Source organism: Onychostoma macrolepis, chromosome 03, assembly GCF_012432095.1.
Source record: "Onychostoma macrolepis isolate SWU-2019 chromosome 03, ASM1243209v1, whole genome shotgun sequence".
In the NCBI taxonomy this organism is placed as follows: domain Eukaryota; kingdom Metazoa; phylum Chordata; class Actinopteri; order Cypriniformes; family Cyprinidae; genus Onychostoma; species Onychostoma macrolepis.
In genome coordinates this window covers 37,688,797-37,698,023 of record NC_081157.1, presented here as the reverse complement: position 1 = coordinate 37,698,023, position 9,227 = coordinate 37,688,797, and positions in this window count along the sequence as shown.

The following is a 9,227-nucleotide window of genomic DNA, read 5'->3' as shown; positions in this document are numbered from 1 at the left end:
AATGGTAAATCTACTGTTTGAAAAAAAGGAACACCTTTCAAGCTTGATACAAGTTCTTATGAAAGCCTGTTTCTGCTTCAGCGTAAAAAGCAGATGCATGCCACTTTATATCTCAAATTGTGACTTTATTCACCATATTTCAATGCAGAAGTAAGCTATTACCAAGACTTGGTTCATTAGTCACTAAAGGTAAATAAAAATAAAAATAACAAATTGTAGTAAATGGCAAACTATTCACGCTATAAACCACCAGTGGCTCTATGATTACAAAAATAAATTCAAATGATATGGTAACAATTACTAGTTTGCAACTTCAAGCAAACAAGAATAACAGAATCTTGTATAAGTTAAAAATGCCCATGCCTCCTCTTATATAAAAATAAGATACATTGTTTCCCATAATTTTTTTCTTTGTTTCACAACATTTTTTATTCGGTGTGATTGGTTATCAAGGCACACGTGATCCAAATTGATCAAGTTACGCTTTCTCCAGTAGTAAGTAATACAGACTCTCTCATCTCCCTATAGTAAAATAATCTCTGCTACAACATCACAAGCCAAAATCTCCGGCTTCACCGGCCACACGACGACACTGCAACCGGAGTTTCTGAAAATCTTCATCCAGGAGTTCAGTGACCTGATACTGCGTTTACGTGTGGATGAACGGTCAAACCGCATAGAAAAATCTGCGTTTTTGAAAATGCCCATGTTCATGTGGACAGGGCCTATAGCCCACTGCTCCAGGTGTGTGTTCACGGTGTGTGTGTGTTCACTGCTGTGTGTGTGCACATTGGATGGGTTAAATGCAGAGCACAAATTCCGAGTATGGGTCTCCATACTTGGCCGTATGTCACTTCACTTTTCACTTCACTCACTTTCACTTATTAAAAGAAATACTCAATGTAGCGATCCAGAAATAACTGTATTTTCTGCACAGAGCCACAGCTCTGAGCAGAAACACCATCAGTGTGAACACAAAACATGCAGTGTGAAACTGGGCTTAAGGTGTTTTCAAATTGTGTTAACAACCCCTGATAAACCAGCTGATAGTTAAGCACTAACTCAGAGTGGCTTACCATGACAGAAGGTTGCAGTTCCTTTGTAATTAGAGAAATAAACCAGGACACCATGAAGTGGAAAATTTTACTTAGAATTTTTTTTTCCCATGCGGCAAGGTATTTATTTCAGTGACTCGCAAAGAAATCGGTATGACTCACATATCACAGTGACTTACAAATAAAGCACTCTAAGAGGCAGCGATGGGGTCAGTCCAATGACCAAGGAATGGAATCAGAAAAAAAAACAGAGCTGAGAGAGAGAGAAACACAAACACAATCAAGTGGAGTCAAGAGAGTTCAGCTTCTCATCAGCCATCCAAGGGCTTCTAAATTATGTGCCGACGTGTGTGAACGTGAACAGGCTTCAGAGGCCGAGCTGCGCCCCGAGATCTCGTGAGGTATCGCCTGATCTTCAGAAACCTCCCGGTCATTCGCGATGTGATGAGACGAGAGAGCAATACCACGAAGATGCCACCAGAATATCAATCTGTGTGATTGTCTTCCACAGAAAGGAACAAATGAGAAAGCTTCTGGGCAGAAAGTTAGACGGATACATAGGCTACATAAATCGACGCGTGACTCATCTCTCATTTCTTGCTCCCACTCTTATTTGTCACCGCAGTGAATGAAAGAATCGGTTTTGATACAATGGTAATCCATCAGCATCAAATTGCATGTCAGTGCTTGAATGAAGCGTTGTTAAAATGTAATTTTTACTATTTAATTTAAAAGGAGACTTCTAAAGAATGTATTCATATAGGTGGTCTTTCAAAGGGTCCAAATGTCTGCTGCTGTGTCCATGGATTTGCTGATTATGAAAATCTTCTAAATTGTGAGTGTTGGAAAAAGTGTGGAGAACCTGCTGTTGAGTTACTGAGATCAGATTGGGTTAAATAAGTGCCAGTGACTGTGGCTCATGCTTCAGCGTGCTCACCGCTCTCTCTTTTTTTATTTTTAATCAACATGGTCCACACCAACACATTCTATCCAATACAACGTACAAAAAGACAATTTGTGTTTTCACAGTCTTAATCAGCTCATGTGCACATTACCTAATTATGTCTTCTTTTTTTTTAATACTGTATGTTCAAATAGAAAACAGTTATTTTAAATTGTAATAACATTTCACAATATTTCAGTTTTTACTGTATTTTTGATCAAATAAAATGCAGCCTCAAATACATTTAAAGAATCTTAGCAAAGGCAGTGTATAATAACAGTATAAAAAGGACTATTTATTAAACATTGATCAAACTTTGTGTACATACATATAATATCATACATAAGCCTTGCAAGTGACACAGCGAAGACCCCATGAAATAGAAGTTTTTAGTTTCTTGGCCTATTTTTTCAAGTGTTTGTGTTGACTCTAAATGACCTTTTAGCAGATAGTATTGAAAATGTCCAGTTTTTCTCTTCTGGGGAAAGATATTGATGATTAACGTTACACTACACAATTAAGTGCTCTCTAAAATTAGAAAGTCAATCCACCTGCAATCAACCAGCAAGCTGCCAATGAAACAAAGTATATATTTTATGTTTATGTAATAGTACTTCCTGTCACATGACAAGGGGGCTTCCTGCCATGTGACGATTTTCAGTTTACAACCAAACTACAATGTAAACAAAAGGTAATATACTCAGTGAGCTTGTCTTCAATGCATTTCGCCTGAAGCATCCAACAGTATCCTCATGTGTGGAGTTTGGATTATCAAAGGAGTCTATGTGGGAATTTTTGTTACTTCTACAATTGGATTTCCTTCACTCTGGACATAAACAACACTGGTGAGATCAATCCATTGCTTTTGTGTATATAGCTATATGTGAACCCAGATTGAGATTGTGAACATTCAGAGATATTGATTGATGGACATGCGGCATTGTATATGTGACCCTGGATGACAAAACTAGTCTTAAAGGTCCCATGACATGCTGCTTTTTGGATGCTTTTATATAGGCCTAAGTGGTCCCTAGTACTGTATCTGATGTCTCTTTCCCAAAATTCAGCCTTGGTGCAGAATTTCAGCCACTACGAGCCAGTCCCACAATGAGCTTTCCTCAGGACGTGCCATTTCTGTGTCTGTAGCTTTAAATGCTAATGAGGATGAGAGAGGCGGGGCAAGGTGGAGGGTGGCTGTGTGGCCTTAACCAGTTTGCGCTACCATGCGCTAATGTTGACAGTGGATGTATCGCAATGGCTCGTAGACACGCAGTCGTTCAAGCTTTTCAGTTTGACCCTGAATCTGATCCGGATGGAGAAGCACCGGATGAAGAAGTACAGCAGGACGTCTCCGAATGGTTAGTTTAAAATATTGTGTCTGGATACGGTACTTTAGTTGGTTTGTTTATGTATGCTGTTACAGTTATTATCATGTAGCTAATGCTAGCCATAGGCTCGGATGAAGGAACTAAAAAAATACTTCGGTGTTCATTTGTACATCCAAACACTGAGCAACTGTCATGCTTCGCTCGTTTGCAAGCCATATTGTCTCTCGAGGAAAAAAAAAATATTGCGCTCGCCTCGCACGGTAGTAGCTCATTTTCTCATGGGCGGGCAAAGCAGAGAAAGGGGAGGTAACCTTTCCCCGTATGAAGACATAAAGGGAAGATTCCAGATTGGGCCATCTGAGCTTTCATTTTCTCAAAGACGAAGCAGGATACCCAGGGCTCGGTTTACACCTATCGCCATTTCTAGCCACTGGGGGACCATAGGCAGGCTAGGGGAACTCATATTAATGTTAAAAAACCTCATAAAGTGAAATTTTCATGCCATGGGACCTTTAAAGGTGCTGTATGTATGATTGACACCTAGCGGTTGAACTAGGTATTGCAGTCCAAATTCAAAATATTGGAGACGTTTTTTTTTTCACCTGGCCTCTCCTCCTCAGACTTGACACACAGGCAGGTTGCCAGATTAACGACACCAACAGGAATGCCCACCAGATTCCTTCCAGAGAGTAAAGATCCCTAATTTCACCCTTAAAATTTTGGGGGGGGGCTATACCCCAGAGATTCCTGCTCCGTCTTGGGCGCCCAAGCTCCATACTCCGCCACGGTCACTCAAGCTCTCTGCTCCACCATGGCCGCCAGAGTCCCCGGATCCGCCATGGTCACTCAAGCTCCCTGCTCCGCCATGGCTTCCCAAGCTCCCTGCTCTGCCATGGCCTCCCGAGTCCCTGGATCCGCCATGGCCTTCCAAGCCTCCTGACCCGCCATGGCCGCCGGAGTCCCCAGATCCGCCATGGTCTCTAAGTGTCTCCTGTTCCACCCTGGATGCCTCCTCAGTATCCCTGTCCTGCAACGGCTTCCAGGGCGCCCACCCCCCCTCCCAGATGGTACTGTTACGGCGGGGGACGCGCCTTCCGGGAGGGGGAGGTACTGTCAAATGTCTACCTGTCTGAAGTCCCCGTTTTCCTTATTTGGTCTGGTTCCGTTTCTCATTTGTTAATTATCATTCATTGTCCCCACCTGAGTTGAATTACGTTGTTTGCTCTTTTGTTCCCGTTCTTATAAAAGTCCTCAGTTCTCCCTTTTGCATTGGTCCGATCTTGAGTTAATAAATGGGAAAGTGAGTTGACGCCGTTTCGTTCTCCTGCCTTTCATTTATATTTAAACTACAACCACGCACCCGTGACACACCTTTAAGTGTCAATTTTTCAAAATTGAGATTTATACATCATCTGAAAGCTGAATAAATAAGCTTTCCATTGATGTATGATTTGTTAGGATCGGACAATATTCGGCTGAGATACAACTATTTGAAAATCTGAAATCTGAGGGTGCAAAAAAATCAAAATACTGAGAAAATCACCTTTAAAGTTGTCTAAATAAAGTTCTTAGTAATGCATATTACTAATCAGTTTTGATACATTTACGGTAAGAAATTTACAAAATATCTTCATGGAACATGATCTTTACTTAATATCCTAATGATTTTTGGCATAAAAGAAAAATCGATAATTTTGACCCATACAATGTATTTTTGGCTATTGCTACAAATATACCGCAGCGACTTAAGACTGGTTTTGTGCTCCAGGGTCACATATATCGTTTGTGTTAAGGAAGCAATATTTTGTCATATACAATTGTCTGCAGGCAAACTGGAACTGTTGCTGTATTTTAATATTACTTTAACACACACACACACACACACACACCTGGTACAGAAAATATGAAGTCCTTACTTTCATAGCTAAGTCTTATTTGCAATTTCAGCAGGAAGTACATCAAAACAGGACAGAAAACTGCACTTGTCAAATAATTTCATGTTGTTTTGTCCATACTAAAATTGCTTACATTTTACAGCATACTGTCAGTGAAATAGTGTATTTAATTGGCAAATAAAATTACTTAACAACTTCTTATGATTGTTCATGTTAATGTTTTTGTTTTCTATTTTAATTAATTACATCAATGTGTAACATTAGCAGCATGTGTAGCATGTTGCCAAAAACTAAAAATCACCACAGCAACAGTTCTGTGTTGTCATCTCCTATTAATTTAATATAAAATAGATTTCACATAAAATGTTAATGATGCATGTTTTTGTACATCTAGTTGAATTATACGCAATGATTTGGAAGTTCTTTGAACTGCATTTTCTCAGACTCTGTTTCTCGGTGAATTATATGAGCTGACCAAACCTACTAAACAAGTGAAAAAGAAAAAAAATCCTCCTTGAAATCTGATTATTTTTATCAACCTCACTTTTCTCCTTCACAGTTTCATGACCACTTTCTTTTCTCTGTGTGTGTGTAATGTGTGTGAAAAAATAAATTGCCTGCCACCAAAGACTTTCATAACATGAAAGGAAATTAATGTTTCACGTTAGATTATGGCTTTATCTTATCACATTTCTAGGCGTGCTTGTTTCTAAAGGTTTATTCTGAATTCTGAGCAAGAAGTAATAAATCCAAATCAGGGTTAATAAATAATCGATGCTGAAACCACAAGGAATGTCTCAATAATGGGCATGACCCCAACAGTCATGTGTAGCTAGAATAATTCAATAGCTGTCTGGCAGCCTCTATAACACCATTAAAAATAGCTGAAAGTGATTATTTCTCTCCAAAAGCAATAAGTACTTTCCAGTTTTGTGCACAGTATACATCATACTGTTGCTGTGGGCGGTTTAGACTGTTACCCCAATGACAATCATTTGTGGGAAACGCTAGTCTGGCCATTAAGTGTGAGAACTGACATAGACAGGAGACATTCAACAGTCATATCTGCTGGAATATATCAGAAATCATCACATAGCCTGAAGGCAGGCTGACGCTATGATATAACGGAGGCATATGTTACACTAACAAGCAGTTACCTAAAGAGGATTTCTGTTTTTTGATCGCCTTGACCTGTCAATCAATTTAATATGCAATGAGTTGCACAAATTAATAGTCCGTCCTGGTTCAGCTGGAAATCAGCCAATCTTCAGTGTTTGCAGGCCAGCAGACCCACTCAGTGAAGACAGTAGGAGAGGTTTGACACAAATGAAGATGCTCTGAAGCATAACAGAGCGCTTGGGGGTTTATACTTGTTGACATTTACAAGCCTCATGCTGGCTTAATGATGCAGGAACAGAAGCAGCCAGTGCACCTTAGCAATGACCTTTAGCACACTGTGGGAGTGGACCCACAAACCCGGCCGGTCAGATGCACAAGACGGTCAGACTACCTCTGAATTAGCACTTGGACAAGCCACTAATGGAGCTCATTTTTTATGGCAGAGAGGGCATAGTTAAATTGGCATGGTTGGTTTAAGGTCTGAGCGGTTGTTTATGGTGGCCCAGGGTTTGATGGATTTTCAGAGAACACCTCTGGGTTTTGCTGTTAAGACATCAACAGTTTTGAAATGCCATAGATACAGCGAATAAACAAGGCAGGGATCCCCAAGTCAAGTGCAAGTAATGAGCTATTGATTTCCTACCTCCTGTGACATAATCTTGACAGCACAACATCAGATTCGGACCAGTTTTAACTTGCTTATGAAAAAAAAAAGAAAAGAAGCAATCTTCTCATGCATTCACTAGAGTTGCTAAACAACACATCTAAATTTTTAACCCTCATGTTGTGTTCTGGCCATTTTGACCTGGAAAGAGTATTACAAAAATGACCGGCATACAAAAAATGCTAATAAATCTCTCATGCTATATTATTTAAAACTGATTGATCATAGGCCTCGCTGATTTTATAAGCTTATGAGATTATACTCAGATTTATGAGTGACTACTGCCAAAATTATCCACAATTTATTAATTTTTTTTTCACTTAAAAACAGAGGTCCACACGTTCAGATCAATAAAGCCTATGATCTCAATCAGTTCTAAAGAAAAAAGAAAAAAATACAAAACCTGTGCTAAATAAAACATGTTGACGAATAATTGATGATTGGATCCAATATTTGGTCTTAATATAGCATAATGAGAGATTTACAATCAGTTTTTTTAAAGGCCAGTCTCTTTTTGACCGGGAACACAAAATTAGGTAAAGAATTTTCAGCACAGCACTTAATTGAGCAATCTTCTTTTTTTTTTTTTTTTTGAGTTTAAAACGTAACCTTACCATTAGTTCTTGTAATGAAAACAAAATTCTAAAGGTGAAATAATTATTTAAAGAGCTGTTAACTCTAGCAACCTTTCCGTTTTTACCTGGTAACGTGCTTTTAAAGTTTCCAACCATCTATGCACTCAGTGAGAGTGTTTTCTTGTGCATGCATTAAATGGTATGACTCTTCAGTGAAAATCCTTTTATCTTTAACCTCTTGAGCGGATCATTCATTCCATTAACTGTCTGATGGCTCTCTTATACTCATGTGTCTGACAGCTGATCTAGGTATCACGGATTCATCTTTTTTGACATTTTTGATCCCAGATAGCTGATATAGGATCCATATCAGACATTACCGCTGCATTACACCTGGTGTATTCAAGAAGAAATTCAAAGTTATAAGGGAGTTATAAGGGATTTCATATGGTTCTTTTAAAGTGATTGTATTATGCAAGAAAAATTTAATATCTTCTTATTTTCTTAACTAAAATACCCTTATACCTCTTAGACAAGTACACAAAACTACTTGTTTTAAGGGGCAGTTATGGGCTAATGGTTAGAGAGTCAGCCTTGCAACCCGAAGGTCACGGGTTTGAGTCTCAGGTCTGGCATGGATTGTAGGTGGGGGGAGTGAATGTCCAGCACTCTCTCCACCCTCAATACCACAACTGAGGTGAGACCCTTGAGCAAGGCACCGAACCCCCAACTGCTCCCCGGGTGCTACAGCAATATGGCTGCCCACTGCTCCGGGTGTGTGTTTGTGTGTGAAGTTGCTTTGACACTATTTGTATTGTTAAAAGCGCTATATAAATAAAGGTGACTTGACTTGACCTTTTATGTTCCGTCAATATTTAAATGCGAACCAATACAAATATGTTCCCTGAGGTTTTTCAATGACCACATTTTGCAAATCATTTTCCAATTAAGATCCATATTCTGCTAAGTAAATATAATCTAAACCAGGGGTCACCAGACTCGGTCCTAGAGGTCCGGTGTCCGACAGAGTTTAGCTCCAACCCTAATTAAACACACCTGAACTTGCAAGCAGGTGTGTTGAGGCTGGTGTGTTGAACTCTGCAGGACACCGGCCCTCCAGGATCAAGTTTGGTGACCCCTGATCTAAACTACTATCACTCAAAATTATGTTTGTTTAGAAATGCACAAATGAAATTGTTATTCAAATATAATGTAGTCTCTATTGGGCATATTGTTTTCATGTTCAAAAATTTGACATAGATAACAAAGACAAATACATCTGGCATTTCCTCCCCTTAATTTGGTAATAGCAATCTGTTTAAAGGGTTAGTTCACCCCAAAATGAAAATTCTGTCTTTAATTACTCACCCTCATGTCGTTCCAAACCCGTAAGATCTTTGTTCATCTTCGGAACACAAATTAAGATATTTTTGATGAAATCGGAGAGCTATCTGACCCTCCATAGACAGCAACCCAACTGAAATGTTCCCAGGTCCAGAAACGTAGTAAATACATCGGTAAAACAGTCCATGTGACATCAGTGGCTCAACTTCAGTTTTGCGACGCTACGAGAATACTTTTTTTGCACAAAGAAAGCAAAAATAACAATTTACTCAACCATTCTTCTCCCTCGAGTTACGTCGTCCGC